The sequence below is a fragment of the Prionailurus viverrinus genome, chromosome C1, assembly GCF_022837055.1.
Source record: "Prionailurus viverrinus isolate Anna chromosome C1, UM_Priviv_1.0, whole genome shotgun sequence".
NCBI classification, from domain to species: Eukaryota; Metazoa; Chordata; class Mammalia; order Carnivora; family Felidae; genus Prionailurus; species Prionailurus viverrinus.
Genome location: NC_062568.1, coordinates 115,577,594 through 115,594,543, shown reverse-complemented (window position 1 = coordinate 115,594,543; position 16,950 = coordinate 115,577,594). Strand labels below are relative to the sequence as shown.

The following is a 16,950-nucleotide window of genomic DNA, read 5'->3' as shown; positions in this document are numbered from 1 at the left end:
ATATTTAGCTGGCTGCAAATGCCCCGTGGCAGGAACAGACCCTGATGGGTGGTGGGGAGCAGTCCTGGCCTAAATTCTGGACTGGGGCTTAGGAACCTGGTTGCACCTGTGTATGTAGAAGCTGGACCCGAGGAAAGGGTTGAAAGAGGAACTGGCATGAGGAACACAGGTTGTGATTATGGTAACATACAATGCTAGACCCTTCAAGGCTTAAGTGCCAGGTGCTATGTTAGCCATTTTATAAGCATTACTACCCCGATCTTACAGATGGCTTAACTGAGGCTCACTCTACAAATGAGCAGTAAGTCACAGCGACGCCGCGACACTGACCTTCTGTCTTCCTTGTTTGGGGATTTAAGCTCCATTCCCTTCCGTCTCGCTTTACAAAGACCTTAAGCTCCAAAATATTTCCATGAGTCATTGACTGATGTCTGAAATTTAACTTTCTAAGATTGTAATAATTCAAGGAGAATATCTGCTGTCCGTTGAAGAGCTTTTAAGTGCCAAATACTGCACGATTACCTATTTTCTCTCATTGAACCACCACTTCAAAAAGGGGGTATTGTTATTATATTCCAATTGTACAGTTGAGGAAGCTGAGAATCAAAGGGAGAGTATGTGATGTATTTAAAGCCACCCATCAGTAGGAAGAAAGGACCAAGGCCAGCCTTTTGCTTGCGCTGTTGTCTGTGAGTGGTTCACTGCCTTCCAATGGAGACAATGTGACGGCTGCTAAAAGCATTTGCCCCTAACAGAAGCATCAGGCTGAGCCTTATCCAGCATGCATTTCTTAGTACGATGAAGGGTCAGAGATCACCTTTTGATGGAGCCAAAGTTTGAAAGCATCAAACCTCTGCATACCAAGAAGGGGACCTAATGATGGAAGGGGGCCCCACCGGCAAGTTGGCCGATAGGTTTTGTAAACAAAAAGCCAAAGTCAGCGAGCGGTTCTCTGAGGGAGTCGGAAAGGGTTGGTCAGCTCGAGCGTTTTATGACTTCCGAAGCTATGTGACAGACAACCTCATCACCTTAGCCCTACAAAGCAGCTATGAGACCACGTCTGTGGGGAAATACATATTTCTATGGACTGAGTCAGGGCTAAATTAGACATTAGGGTAAGGCAACACATCTGACTTTCATCACCATGACATCATCCTTTAGACCTTGTAAATGTTCATAATGATATTTTTGGTAGGCTGGAATAAGCTGTCTCCATCTGAGGTGTATTACTTTAAACCTACATTTAACAGACTAATAAAATGAGGTGTCGGCCAGCTAATCCCCTGTAGTCATATCCTCAGAAGTATCCAGGCAGCAAAATGAACCAGTTATGAGTAATTGTCCTGAGGTGGCCCTGAGGGCACAGACCCTGACCATCCTGTGTCACTTGGAGTAGTGGGATGACCAGAGCTGTGTATCTGGGACCGGGCATTCCCCTCCCACGGGAGACTCCATGGTCTACATCCCTCGGGATCCTGAGACCTAGGAAAAGGATCCGTGGTCTGAAACATCCCCCACCCCCACCTCAAGAATGGGGGTTGACCTAGGGCTGGGGGACGCCTGCCTCATCTACCATGTTTTAAACACGGACCGTCCATCATTGCAGGTGGCATTATGGGAATTCCTTTTTTTTTAACTGAAGCATAGGACCAATGTCTGACACTGAAGGCTCTCCTGGAACCACAATTTTCCTAATTATCGCATGATAATCATACTAACTCAATACAGGCCAGTGTGTCTGTTCAGGACCCAGTCTCTGCCAGGCTGTGTGGGATGCTTGATTTCACCCCTCATTGGCCTTTCCGGTACACTTGGTCCTACTCAGCCCTTCACTGAGCTCCTGAAAGTGATGGCATAAGATCCCCCATTCCTTCCCTAGGAATGACCAGTGGCCCTTCTCCATTATCTTCAGGATCCAGAGATTTCCCCCTGGAGATGACCGCTCTTCCCTCCCGGGTCTCCGCCTCCCTCAGGTAGAGGGAGGAAGGGAGGTCAGGCTCTGCCCCTGACCAGGACCCACTTGAATTTAGATTTTTCCCTCCTGCTCCTGTCCTTCCCCCACTCACCTACCTTCTCTGACTCCTCTCTTCAGTCACACGTCTCAGAGCCTTCCAGCCTCGCTTTCTGTCCTGCTGAATATTAAAGCTCACGTCCAGCTCTGGTCTACAACAGCTCCCTGGGCTGCTGTGCATTTACCAGAGGCAGCCAAGCCTCCACAGCCCTGCTCTACCTGTGACCCCTTAGCTGAAAGGGACTCCACAAACTATTTGTGCAGTCCATGTCATGCCTCCTCCAGGAAGCCTTCTTCAAAATGCAGATCCCACGCATCTCCTTTCCTAGCCTTCTGTGATAATCCACGTCTATGCCACACTTACCAACCTCATGCATTCAACCAATGCTTTTTGAGCTCAATATAGCAAACCTCCAACCCTCATTCTTACATTCCTGTGGAGGAAACAGCACACAAACAGACGAATACTAGAATTAAGTACTGTAAAATAAAGCACGGGAAGGGGCTAGCTAGAGTCTACCGGTGGCTGGGTTTGGTAGGGAGTGGAAATAGATATTTTAAATTAGGCAATCAAGAGGTGACCTCTGAACAGAGGTTAACAAAAGTTAACCATGCAAAGAAGACCTGTGGGCAGAAGAGTCCCAAATAGCAAGCGCAAAGACCCTGAGACAGTAAACAGATTAGTGTGCCGGAGACCTAGCCAGGAGATCAGTGTGGCTGCCACATAGCAGTCAAGGAGAGGAGAGATCCAGGATGTTGGAGACAGGGGCAGGGTCCAGACCATGGAAAGGCAGGGCTTCTCCCAGTAGGGTTTTAACCCTACTGACACCTGGAGCCGGGTAACTCTTTGTTGCAGGTGGCTGTCCTATGGACTGTAGGATATTTAGAGCATCCCAGCACTCTACTCCCTAGATGCCAGTGTCACCATCCCCACCTCCCACTTGTGACCATTAAAATTTATCTCCAGAGCCTGCCAGATGTCCCCCGGGTGACAGGGGACAAGTAGAAGTATGGATTGTATTCCATGTGTAGTGGGACGACATTGGAAGGTTGAGGCCTGAGAAATCATGGGACGTGACTGACACCATTAAAAGGGCACACTGACTGCAGCGGGGTTAAAAGAGTGGAGGCAGGGGGCTCCATGAGGAGGTTCTGGAGTAGTCTGGGGGACAGGTGATAGCGGTCTGGGCCAGGCAGTGGCGGGATGGTAAGCAGTGATTGCATTCAGAATTTATTTTGAAATCAACAAGACTTGCTGGTGGATTGGATGAGAGGTGACCAGGAAGGTAGACACAAGGATGATTTCTATCTTTGGGGTCCGAACAACTGTGGGGATAATGATGTCATTATCTAAAATAGGGAAGGCTAAAGTAAGACCTAAATCTGCAATATCCAAGTGGATGGGGCAGTAGCCCATGAGACCTAGGGGCTCAGGGGAAAGGTCCACATTGGCAACAGACACTCAGAAGTGGTGGACTGTATTTAATGCCTGGGGAGGATGAGATATCCAGGAAGAGAGTGATACAGAAAGGGAAGGAGCCTGGACTGAGCTCAGGGCATTCCAACATTTAGAGGTCAGGAGAAGGCAAAGCCACCCAAGGGGACAGAGAAGGGAGAAGGGACATTAGGAGAGCTCATGTCCTTGCGGCATCTGACCCTGTAACTACATCCACCATATCCTGTCCACGGCCGGGTCGACAAGTAGCTGAGCAGCTCCTGAGGCATCCATTTGTGCTCAGCGTCAACGACCCCTACAACACCGGGTTTTGGGCAACCAAATGACATAGCAGAAGTCACCTTGTCTAATCCTTCCCAAGAAGTTCTGTTAGTCCCATTTACAGCTCAGGAAATTAGAAGTCAAAAAGGTACAGTAACTCACTCTCAATCACATGTGTTTTTAGCCCCCCCGGACCTGGAATCCTGGAGGGGCTGATTCCACATTCCCACTTTTTCCACAGTGCCCTTGGCCTCTTGCGTTAGGCCCGTTCAATGCCCGGCACAGGCTCTGTTCCCATCATGGCAGGAACAGCTCATCTCTTCCCAAGCTTATGCGAAATGCTTTCACATCTGCTGCTGCGTTTGGTATGGGCGGGAGGGAGCTAGCATCACTCACGTAGGGCAAGTGACTGTCAAGGTCCCCTACCCAACCAAGGGCAGAACCAGCGCTGGTACCCGGAGCCCCACACTCCTCGTCCAGGGCTTTCACACTTCACTTTGTTTATCCACAGCCAAGGTGCTTCCCCAGCTGGCAGCCATAGTCAAAGCAGCAGCCCTACGCGGTACAGAGGGGCAATATCATTACTCTCATTGTACAGATTAAGACTCAGAGGCTCAGGGAGGTTCTGCGATTTGACCAGGTTACACAGCTAGAGAAGGCTGAGCCAACGATAAACCCCTGGTCTCCCGAATCTGAGTATGACCGAGGTGAAAGAAGTACTCTATACCCGACTTAGCCATTTTTTCTTTCTTACATAACAACCTTTCCAGCCCATGAAAGAAAGAAACTCCAGACAGGTTTGTGGAGTTCTCCCAAGCGTGAGTTTGCCAGTCAGAATTCTGTAATGGGGCCATAATCATTCAAGAAGTTGACAAGATGAGAAGGGGACCTTCTGTGTGCTGTGCCAATTTAAATTATTATTTTGCTTAACCATCAAGATCCTTTAAAAAGAACCTTTGAAACATATTTTTGCTTTATTAAGCCGTCCACTTCCTCACATGCCCTGCTCTTTTTTAGAAAAATTCAAAACAACAACACTGAAAAGCCCTTCCCCCGCCCCAAATATTTCCTTCCATTTCCAAGACACAGAGATGCTGACACACGGGCGTGAAGTCTGGAGTCAGGCTTTGGGTGTCTGACCTCTTCAGAAAAGAAAACGAAAACATTTCTGGGTGTTCACACTTTCCCCCAGAAAGGACAGACACCACACTCTTGAACCCAGATGAAAAGAAAGGTAATTCATTTCATGCCTAAGAAACATTCTTGGTCGTGTGTCATGTTCTGGGACAATTGATTCCATTTGTCACTGCAAGTTTCAGGAAGGGTGGAAATATGCTTCCCCCACCCCCGCCTTTGGGGCACAGAAAAAGTAAGTCGGCGTTTGTTTTTTCCTTAAAAATAAAAACAACCACAAAACCAGGTGCAATGATGATGTATTTAAACAGCGTCTTGGCTGTTTCGCCTGCTGTCCGAGCAAGCTCCAGGGCTCGGCTCAGTATAACCCACCTGCTTGGGGGAAGGGACTGGGTACATGCAGGAGTGTCCCTCTGTTATAAATGTTAGTTACAATGTGCAACTGACCTGGTGATGTTAATTTCATAGGGCATAGCCTAATGAGTGGTGGAGGGGAGAGAATGCCCTTACAGAGACGGAAATTAACACTAGGACCAGGTCCCTTTTCTCCCCTTCTGCCCCACTGCCCTGAAACCTCAAAGAGAGATGTCTTAAGTGCCCGGAAAGGAGCATTAAATCTTTGGTCTGGACAGGAATTCAGCATTTGAGGAGATGTCACTAATAATCCTCTTTGAGTGTTAGTGGTGAAAATGGGGCCCAGGGGGAGGGCATTTTATGAGGAGAGAGCTGGAATGAGCCCCAGGGGAGCACGAAGAAACACAGATGAGGGGGGGAAGGTGACAATTCCACGTGAACAAAGAGGCAGGCAGTTTGTCATCACTGATCTGTCTTCAGGGGCTGCATTAGCCAGGCTCTCAAGAAAATTGGGACATTTCACCTTTGTGGCCCCAAACTAGGATTCCGGTGTGGGTCGCTCAGGTACCACCTGCCAGGAAGGGGAGGTCTCGGGTCAGTGATAGACTGTGGGCCAGGGTGAGGGCTGGAGTTAGGATTAGGGTTTGGTTTGCCTGAAGGTGGCTGTCCCAAGTGTCCACATTAGGAGCCTTTAAGCTGTTTGTACCAGGAGAGAAACAAACCCCCGGCATTGGGGCAGTCTGGAGCCTCGCTCATGAGAAAATGTTAGGCTCTCTCGTCTGGGCAGGAACTTCTTTAGTATTTTGACAATGTCAACATTTTAATGGTATCTTAGCTCTGCTGCCCTTATAAAAATATACTAAAGGGGAAGGATGTGATTTGTGGGAACAGAAGCTCCCTCCAGAGTCACTGCATCCGCACTAGGACCAAAGCATTTGTCCTAGTCCCAAGGCCAGAAGAGGCGGTGATATCCCTCTGGTGGTTCCCAGTGACAGGGAAGGATGCCTTGTGCCCCTTGGACAATGAAGCCATGGTCATGAGTGGGCAACAGGATCACAGGGAGATGGCTCTGCAAGCATGAAATGGGAGAAACATGATCTAGAAGGTGGGAACGAAGACAAGCTTGGTTTGCCAGAGAAACAACAAAATTCAGGGATGATAAAATGGAAGTCATAGTTCTGATGAGGTTGAGTAGTGATAAAGGAGGAGGAGGGGGCGAAGAGGAGGAGGAGGAGGATGGGGAGGAGGGGGAGGGGGAGGAGGAAGGGGGGAGGAGAAGGGGGAGGAGGGGGAGGAAGGAGAAGACAGATGATAACAGCAGCTCTCACTTACAGAGGGCCACTTTGGTGGCAGGCACTTCATACATCTTTGTCACTTAATCTACACAACAGCCCTATGAGGATGGAATTCATCTGACCGCCCAGAGAAGGACACTGATGCTGTGAGAACTCAGGTTACCCAACATCACACAACCGGGAGTCACAGAGCTGGGACTTAACTCCAAGTTTGTCTGGCTTCGGAGCTACGCCCTTTTCTAAACCGTGCCGCTGTCTATACCAGTAGCTTTTAAACTTTTTAAACCATGACTCATCATGAAAAAATTCATTTTCCATCATGATCCGGTTTGCACATATGTACGTGTAAGCGTGCATACCACTAAAACACAAGTTTCATGAATACTTTTTGCTACATGCAATGCATTTTGATTTTTAAAAATTTTATTCTACTCTCTTGCATTGAGAGAGAGAGAGAGAGAGAGAGAGAGAGAGTTATACTACTAAATTGGTTTCATATCCCCCTGATGGGACTCAATCTGTATTTTGAAAAAAGTTTTCCTTTCCTCTACTCGATGGCAGTTGATTTGAAATGTTTTTCAACTTCCTGCTTGATCTTGCTGGATGCTGGGCAGCATCTCTGCTTCTGAGGCATGCTGCTACTCATGCACTCAGGACCACCCCTCTGGTGGAGGGGGTCATCATCAATCAAATATTTCAGAAATTACAAATATCTGACAAAGCCATTTGCTTGGAGAACAGTCAGTCCAGGAAACCATCCAGAAAACATAACCGCTGATCTCAGGCACCAACTAATACAATATTTTAGGCAGTTGACGCATGCTTGCAAAAGAACTCTTTTCACTGCTTTCGGAGCCTAAAGGACTCCTCTCGCCTCACGAGGCAGTGTGTGCTCACGACCTAACAATAACGCCAGAGGGAAAGAAACACACAAGGTCACGTGGGGAATCCATCAACCCACCGTCAAGACTCACGTTGCCTTTCTCAATTTTTCGTGAGCACACCTAGGATCTGAAATTGGACTGCTCTTTAGGGGAGGGTGTGTGTCTCCACCCTGGTCTGGGATTTCGGGGATAAATCTGTTTCGACAGCTAGGGACAGTGACAGGGTTGGTTGCATCAGGGTCAGGTCATGGAAAGTGAAGTCCAGATCAGATGGCTCAGCACGAGTCAGCCCTGATGAGCCGTGGACTCGGTGACTTCACTCCAAGCAATGTGCACGCTAATTGAGAAAACATGTTCCTGTGATGGCCTCATGCAAAAATCCAGATTTACGAATTTTTTTTTTATTCCTAAGAATTCCTTGAATATTTGCCGTGCGTGTCTATACAGCCTCCCGGAGTCCTTTTCCTTCTTACCGAGTAGAGCTGTGTTTTTCTGCTGTGGCTCAGGTCAGGTTTTTAAAAGGGTGGGATCCTGATGGAGAACAAGTAGGCAGGTGGCCACAGGCCGTGGGGAGAAAGAGGAGGAGGGCGAGAGATGAGAAAAATAACTACACCTTCTGTCCTTTTTCTGGGGCAGAAAAAGCGACTGAGACCCAAGTCCTTACAAAGCAATGATCCACAAAGCTCCGTGAGGGGCCCTTCTCCTTCATGCTTCTGGCTCTGTATTCTTAAAGCCCCCCGAGCTGGCCAAACCCCCACCCACCCCAGCCAGCCTGAGGAGCAGGCTTACTGGGCACTCCTGCATTGCAGGTTCTGGGCTAAGTTTGGGCCTTCCAGCATCCACTTCTCTGACCTCACGACTGCCCGCTAAGATTGGCATTGTGATTCCCTCTTACAGATGAGGAAACTGAGGCACACAGGGATTAAGGAGCGTGGTCAGAGAACCAATAAGAGGTGGAACCATGGGATCGGGAGCTAGTTCTGTCTCTTTGTGTGCCAAGGTTCCTTCTATATCCAGCCCTACCCCCCACCTCCAGGAAGCCCCCCTGGAGTGCACCACATCATTCAGACCGCTCCCCTCCTGGGGCTCCTACAGCCACCACATTAGCACTTCTTCAGCTAGCTCCCCTCGTCCCATCCTCATGCTGCCCTCAACTGCTCCAAGTGTGTTAATCTAACTGAGAAGATAAAAAAGCCTGCTGACAGATTCTGTTGGGTTTGCATGGGTGTTTTGAAAGTGAGGACATAATACATTTAAGCTCAAAGTTTTGACTTCTCTTGAAAAGTTGGAAGACCTGGCCACATTGGCCCTACAATCCCGCAAAGCGACAGATGGCTTGTCCCCTTTGGACGGGGCGCACTCTGGAGCTCACCGTGGTCCCCACCAGCCTCTGGACTTACCTCACTTATGTTATCTGATGAGCCTGTAAAGCCAATTCAATCTCGACTCCTGAGCAAACTCCTTGATGAGATGGGATCATGATTTATATGGATCGTGAACCACCCCCCCATCGTGCCCAGTCTCCCTGGTTAGTGCCTCAATAAAGAGGCTGAGAAAAAGGAAAATCAATCCACAGGCCTGATGTCTGGGGGACCTGCCTCCCCAGTGGGGTGGGGGCTGTGTCCCCTTTAACCACAGGCTATAGGTGGTTCAGTGACAGCTACTCAGCCAGGGACCCTTGGCCGGGAGAAGCACAACCGGCCTGCTGTCATAGAAAAATTCACTTCCTCCTTCTTTCTCCTCTTGTAAACTTGATAAGACACATAAAATCCCCAAGACACAAGTGGTTGGAGGAGGAGGCGTTGGTATGTGGGGTAAGGAACCAAAACACTGTTAAAGCTGCCAGTGCAAATGGCCATTCTCAAGAAATGCCTTATTTAGAGAGCACTGCCTAATGTTGCTGAAGTAAAAGTCTGAGGAGAAGTTGGCCTCTGAAAGAAAATTATCCACGTGTCGTCTTTCCCCTGGACGTTATGAGGCAAAAAGAATTCAGAAATGAAGGCTTTGGTTAAAATTCTATCAAAACGAGTATGTTAATTACAGAAGGTCCAAATATAGGTGGGTTAAGTTCCTAGAAAAGCCTTCAATGCTGTTAAAGAGATTTCTTCCCTCCATGCAGCAAAGCTTTTGATAGAGACGCAGAGATCTCAAAAGCGTAAGGATGGGTGGCTCCGTCGGTTAAGCGTCCGACTCCGGCTCAGGTCATGATCTCATGGTTCGTGGGTTCGAGCCCCACGTCGGGCTCTGTGCTGACTGTGCGGGGCCTGCTTCGGATTCTCTCTCTCCCAATCTCCCTACCCTTCCTTCCCTCAAAATAAATAAATAAGCTTTGAAAAGGAAAAAGTGCAAAGCTGATAGTGTCTGACCTGAAGTGAAAAAACATGATGGGATGACCTCCTCAGATGAGTCCCTCCGAGGGAGAACACGAGGGAAGGAGAATCGTGCCTGCGCGGTGCCTCCCGCGTGCCCGGCAGGTGCTGGCGTGCGTCCCACTTACTACGCACCACAGCCCGAAGGAGCGGGTACTACTCTACTGTTACTTCTGTTTCATGGAAGAGGACCCCATACCACAGGTGACCCCTTGCAGCTCTCTCTGCTGGGTGGTCACCCCTCTCCCCTCTGTCACCTGTGTCACCTAGTCCAGCATCTCGTAGGCAATTACAGCCCAGCATGGCTCCAACTTCAAAACCACCGTCCAAAGGGACCCTGCCTCTCTTGGCATCTCCCACACACCTCGGGGGTCCGACACCTGATTATTGACAAGGATGAGGCGGTAGCCCAGGGACTCAGCCTCCGAGCCAGGTCTGCCCGAGTCCAAACATGGGATGGCGTGTCACCAGATTGAAAAGCAAGTCACTTTGTCCATGCCTCAGACCCACAGTGCTGAGGGGAGGCAGGACCTCCCTCCACCACCCACCTGGGCCGAGCGCTCATGGCTTCTACCAGACGGCCGGGCCTCCTTCAGCTCACTTGGGGACAGCATGCAGAATGCAGACACACGAGCACGTCACCAACCCCGGCTACCGAAGGAACAGCCAGAGGAACTGGGAGACTCAGCCCATCTGCGGCCGTGGTGGATCCTGACTGCCCTCGATGTGGGGTGGCTTGGGCCGTTCCCTCCCACTGACTCGGGAGCACTTGCAACCCTCCACCTGCAGAAGCCAGCGCAGGAAGGTGCCAGAGCATCTCCAACTGCTTTGCCTCGTGGTCAGTTTTCAGGAAAACCCTGACTGTCTGACTCTGACTAACCCTACTACTAATGAAAAGACTCTCTGCGCGTGGAAGGGGTTGGCCCAAGTCTTGGGCAACTTAAAAAGCCACTGCTGCTGGTCCCACCTGACAGACTGCATCACCAGACCATTCTTGGCCTCATTAGGGATCTCCTTAGGTCTCCTATGTCCTTCCCCCACCCCCTCATTAAGAGTCAACTCTAAACCCTGCCAGCCCTCCTCTATTACTTGGGGGCGGGGGGAGGGGTGTAGCAAGCAGGTGTGTCTAGAACACCCTCCCAAGATGGCATTCATTTCAGCCCTCTGCACTATGAATAATCAACCGGTTCCATCTTTTGTCCTACAGTGAGAGCTTGGGGCGGGCGTAAGTATAACATGAGCTGTTCTCCTTGAGAATAAACCCAGTGTTCCAAGCACCACCCCCTCCAGTGTAGCATTGCTGGCTGACTTTTTTCAATCAAATGTCACATTTTTGATTCCCATTTATTCTCACAGCTTGGGCACAGTTGTATTAATTTGCTATCAACATGGCCCCATGTTGTATTAAGTGCCGGCAGTGCCGGAGAGGGTTCTGCCTTCTCATTCTCTCATTCAGGAAAGGGACCTCCTGGTGCCAGAGTGTGATCCATTTAGTAAAGGAAGGAAGGATTCCCTCCCAGAGCTGCGGACACCCGGGGCAAGCAGTCTGCCTGTGTTTTTAACAGCATATGGCAGGGAAGGAAAGCTGCCATGCTCTAATACCACCTGTCCCTTCCCCCCACTCTTGCTGGTTTTCTTTTCATGTGGGTCATTTGTAGTCATACTCCAGTGACAAAAGGGACAGAGTGATTCCTGGTGGGACCACAGCACTGAGGTTCCTGCCAACGGCCTCCTGGAGACTGATATGCTGGTTCTTGGAGATGAAGCCCGAAGTCAATGATTAAATAATTGATGCCCCGAGAGTGGGGCCTGGAAGAAAGGCACTTATTGGTAATTCCCAAGGGAATTTTTGACCGAGAAGAGTATTATCCTTTTAATAGGCATTTACCCATATATGAGGGGTAGTGGCGGGGGGTGGGGGAGGTGAATTTTTGGTTGTCGCCATGACTTCTGGCATTTATTTGGTAGGCAAGATAGGGATGCTAAGCTTCCTGCATTATGTAAGTAGGTCACACTTAACCAAGAATTGTCCCCAAAGTAAGTCCCATTGGGAAACACTATTAATTCAATACAACTGTCCTATAGATTGGAAAAGTGAAGCCTGACAGGTTGAGTGACTTGCTCAAGGTCACAAAGATTTTTTCTCTCCTGTCTCCCAACTCAGGACTACTACAGAACGTTTGCCCACAATACAGCAAAAAAATGTCAAGAGATCATCTCAGTGTTTCAATCTGATTCCTACTATGTCAGAGTCTGAGGCCAATGGTCTATAGAGGCTCCTCAAAAACATGTAAAGCAGTCAATAGAAGAAGAATAAAAAACATCAGGAAGCTTGAGAAACTCTTTTTTATTGTATGTTGTCATTATTCTGGTCTTGGCCAATCATTGTGGCAGAAGGTCTAGCCTCCTTGGTTCTAACAGGGACCAAGGACAACAGGGACAGTTCCATCCCTGTGCACACCTGATCTAAAGGCCAATGACTCCAAAGCCTTGGTTTCCCCAGCTGCATTTCTGCCTCAGGGCCATCCTGGTGTTACTGCTCTTTGGAGTTAGGATGTCAACCGTGTGCTCACTGTCAAGACGCAAGGTCCCTGGGAATGGGTCGGGGAACGGTCTTCCACCTACATTTATCTGCCTAATGCTTAATGCCACCATAAACTGTTCTGTGACACTGGTCCATCATAGAGTTGATTTCTCAAGACCAGGTGAGCTTGAGAGCTGACAGTTTAGGTGGTGGTTTGCAAGATCGGAAGTGTCAGTCAAAGAAAGAGAAACCCTCTCGGAACATAGGTTTTATTTTGCTCAGACCTAGCCAGAAAAATTTTTAAATGTTTTATTTATTTATTTTGAGAGCGAGCGTGACTGGGAGAGGCAGAGAGAGAATCCCAAGCAGGCTCTACACTGCCATCACGGAACCCGACAAGGGGCTCGATCTCACAAATCGGGAGATCATGACCTCAGCAGAAACCAAGAGTCAGATGCTTAACCGACTGAGCCACCCAGGCGCCCCTGATACCCAGAGATTTTAAGTGAATCCTCAGCAAACCTTCCACTGCCTCCTAAGAGCAGAGTATTTGCTGCCAGCAAACGTCTCCAAGGCCTGCTCGGGACCCCGAAATCCCTACCAGTTCTTACTGGGAGCAGATCAATGGCTGGGGGTCTGGTCCCTGGTCTTGCACTGATGTTGGCTCAGGGGTTTGGGCGTTGCCTCCACTCCAGGCACAGTAGGGAAGAGCAGTAGGACGTCTCCTGGTAATTTCTCTGCAGCTCAATGCAACTGCCGCTGCAAAGGGCACTCGACTGTGCCGCAGGAGTGCTCAGTGCTTGTTGCAAAGTGAAGAGGTGAGACTTTCTCATCAGTTTCATCTCAGTAATGATGAGAAACTTCCCTCAGGCTCCAGCCCTGCCCTGCCATGCCCTACCCTCCCTGCTGATGTCGGCAGGCAGCCGGGGCCCCCTTCCTGGTCCTGGCCACTGCCAGAATTTCTCCACGGAGGAGAAGAAGAATGTCAAACCTCCCTCTGGGCCCCCAGCTGGGGGTGATGCGGGGTGGGTCATAGGAGGAGGTGAGAACCTCACTGCTTTGAGAAGGACTAAAGGTGCAGGAAGAGTCACCCAGACTAGGATGTCTGTCCCCAGCGGACCCAATTTTCCCACTTGCTGGTAGGCTTGGGCTGCTTCAGGGGTGACAAGGCTGCCCAGGGAAGGGGTGGCCCCAGCAGCTGGTTATAAAATCCTCTGAGGGACTCCTACAAGTCCATCAACACATGGGTCCCCATGCTCCTGGGACCTTGGTTTCCCATTTGTGGTGCCTCCTAACATTTTCCCCTTCAAGGCTGCCCTTTCTTTCACCTGCATAAAAACATTGGGGAAAGGAGGAGGGGTTTGGCAACACGTGACGCGAACCCCACCCCCTGCAACTGAGGGACCCAAGTATGAGGAACACCACGCGCTTCTTCAGCGAGTCAATGCCATCAGCGCCAGACCCAGCCCCCAGACCACTCCTCCCCGCCCTCTCTGCCCAGTCCTCAGTCCCCTCTGAACCTCCGGGAACACTGCCCAACATGGATTGACATTTGGGTTGCCGAGGCTGACATATGACTTATTCCAGAATAAGATCCACAGAAGGCGCCCATCCAGATCTGATGTAGCCCTTTCCTCTGCAGAGGGAGCAAGTTTCAGACGTTGGGTAAAAAACCGAAAACACTGCGCAAGACGGGCGGGCAGGGCCCAAGTGCTGCTGCCCTTTCTGTGCTGCTCTGGGAGGGAGAAGTATTCCCCTCCAGCGGACTGAATTGGCAGCTTCAAGAGCCTGAAGACCCTGCAACGGTGTCACTGGTGGGCCTGCCACCACCATGTGTGAATTTGCAGAAGGCAGCTGGCCCTGCACGTGGAGGGGAAGAGGGGGCTGGCCCTGGCAGTGGGTGTGCCCACAGGATGGAGCCAGGACAATTAATCAAGTGCCTTTTCTCCAGGATTTCCATTGGCCTCAGATGACAGATGGGGCAGAGGCACCCAGGAGAGCACTATTTCGGTTTCCATCTGGGAACGTACACTAAGTTTTCCTTAATACCCACAGCACCCAACAGGCTTTGCTGTAACACACTTTAATGCATGAAACACCCATAAATTATCCTTCAAACTGTTACAACTTCCAACCTGGAACAACTTGGAAAAACCAGCCTAGCAAGCAGGATCTTTTTTAATCTCTCAAGTCACAAGGGAAGAGAAAGTTCAAGCAGAAAACACCTTCCATGAGAATCTCAGAGATTTTTTTTTTTTTTTGAAAGGAGAGTTGTAATCAAACACTGCTGAGCCGCTTGTTCGTGTTGACCCAAAGATGCCGCTTCCTGACCTCTGAGTCCTCTCTCTGCCTCCCCTCTGTCCTTGCCCTCTGGACCCAAGGCGCTGCCCGCCCCACCCCTCCAGCTTCTCCTACACCTGGCAGCAGACAGCTGGAGGTGAGGCCTGTGACCCAAGTAGCCGGGTTAAGCCTTGGCGACCTCGGTCCAGCGCGGCTCCTTGGAGGTCCCCTGGTGCACAGGCTCCTTCTGTCGAGCCCTGGAGCCCTCACTAGGGTCTCCCAGCCCTCCAGCGACTCGCGGAGGAGCCCAAGGACCCTTACTCGGTTCCCTGCACCGCTTCCAGTGAGCTCTGCCCGGCTCATCCCCTCACCTGGGGGCGACGTAGCACTTTCCGGACTCCGCGCACACACCAGCCCGCGCGCGCTGCGCACTCGCCCGCCGCGGCGCAGACCACCATTCCTCCCGCCCCGGCGCGCTCGCAGCCCGCGCATCCCTCTCTCTACGCTCTTTCGCGCTCCCTCACTTGCGCGCGGTCCCCTTCGCCCTGGAGCTGGTAGTTCCTGGCACAGCCGATGCGGCCACTGCAGGCTCCAGGGATGCCTCCCGGACTTCGGGCCATCGGGAGACCCGGAACTCCTCGACCAAAGAGCGAGAGAGAGCGCTGCTCTCCCGGACTCGCCCGCCTGCCCAGGCTCCCGCGCTCCCACACCCACTCGGGACACTGCTGCACTTCAACCCGCGGGAGCCTCGGGGGGTGCCCGGAGATCTCGCCAAAACAGGATCCATGCACTCTCTCCCGGGGAGCCCAACCGCGCCAGCCCGCGCCCCCTGCCCGCGCTGCGCCCCTCTCCGCGCTCGGTTCGGGGCAGCCTGACTCACCGCTGCGCTCCCCTCCGGCTCCCAGCGCTCTCTGCTGTGCATGAGCGCCGAGCTGCTCTAACACAAGCTTCTTGAATTCTTAGCCCCTCCTCCCGGACTCCTGAGTCACTCACTCCAAATCCTTCCCCCCACTGCAACCCTCCCCAGCCCCGGCCCAGCACCTGCTCTGGTGGGCGGAGGTGTCGGGCTATCAGGGGTCCTGGGTGTTACAGATCGATAGCTCCCGGGAGGGCCGGCTCCACACAGCCAGGGAAGGGTTCAAGTCTCCGGAGGTCAAAGGGAAACGCACTGGGGTCGGAGGGGCCGCGCGCGCAAAGCCTGGACCGGGATTTTCTGGGGCATCAGGCGGGGGTACCGGCTCCGGACGCCAACGGGCCAGCAGGCCGTTGTGGGCGGAGTTGCCCGGAGCTCCCCGCACCTCCCCGCCCTTGCCTCGCTCGTCGCCTGCAGCCCGAGCTCCCGGGGTCCGCCCGACGTCACGCTCGGTGCCCTAGGCTCTCTGGCTGCCTCTGCTCCTAGCAGCCAGAGAGAAAAGCCAAGAGAGCTTTCCGCCTGGGACGCCACCCGACGCCCGGGGAGAAAAGAGCACCCAGGGAAGCTTGGCGAGATGCAGGTGCGGGGCTCCTCTGATTCAAGGGAAGGAGGCGTCTCGGAAAACCAGAACCAGCTAGAAGGCCCCCAGGCAGGGGCAAGTCGGCGTGGGGACAAGGGCTAGAGTACTTAGGCAGCAGGACTTAGATTCAGGGCTAGAACTTAAGGGCCCAGATTCCAGAAGCTTCCTTGCTGCGATCACTGATCCCTCTGAAATTGTAGGCGAATTTGTATGGCTGTGTTTGATGTGTGGATTTTTCTGGGTAGAGGGTCTGCAGCTTTCTTTAGCTTTGTTAAGAGTTGTCACTCTAAACTGATCTAGGCAGAAAGAGCCTCTGCCCAGCCTTAGGCCCTAAACAAATTCCTTTTTATCCTCACCGTGTGGACTTTAAGTGAGACAGGATCTCTGGGATTTCTTGGGTTCCTGGATTCAGAGCCTGCCCTTTCCCACCCCAGCCCCAAAGGAGCAAGGCAGATTTTTCACCAAGTGTACATCATTAATTGTAATGTGCTGGGGGATCCATAGGTCTTTGAAAATTCACACCCCCTCTCCCTCTGGGGTCCAGCTCTTCAGATGTCTTCACTTCTCCCTTGAATAAATTGTATGCTGAACCCCCACCCTGTGCCTGATGTCACAAGGAGGAACAGATGTGGGGACAGAGACAGAGAGAAGCAGAGAAGGCATGCCAGCACAATACAGGCGAAAGTCACCCTCATGTACTGGGATTTAGTGAGACCCAGGAGTGACTTCTGTTGTCAATCCAAGAGTAGCCCTTTACCCCCAGTGCAGGTCACTTGAACACAGCGAGGCTCTGCTTAGACGTTTCCAACCCCCTTCACACATATTGGCCTGAGGTCTTCACTTCTTTCTGTTTTCACCTTTGCCCGCATACCTAAGTTCACTCCGACGA

The 16,950-nt window shown here is 51.3% G+C and overlaps 1 protein-coding gene across 1 annotated transcript in view; it reads right to left on the bottom strand.

Annotated features, from left to right (window-relative positions):
- The window catches only part of NGF (nerve growth factor), a 53,592-nt gene extending 38,115 nt beyond the window's left edge, over positions 1-15,477 (bottom strand). The window contains exon 1 of the mRNA XM_047873762.1: positions 15,449-15,477. The gene's annotated coding sequence lies outside the window, so the exon portion shown is untranslated. The remainder of the gene's footprint in view (positions 1-15,448) is intronic.
- Positions 15,478-16,950: the final 1,473 nt, after the last annotated feature.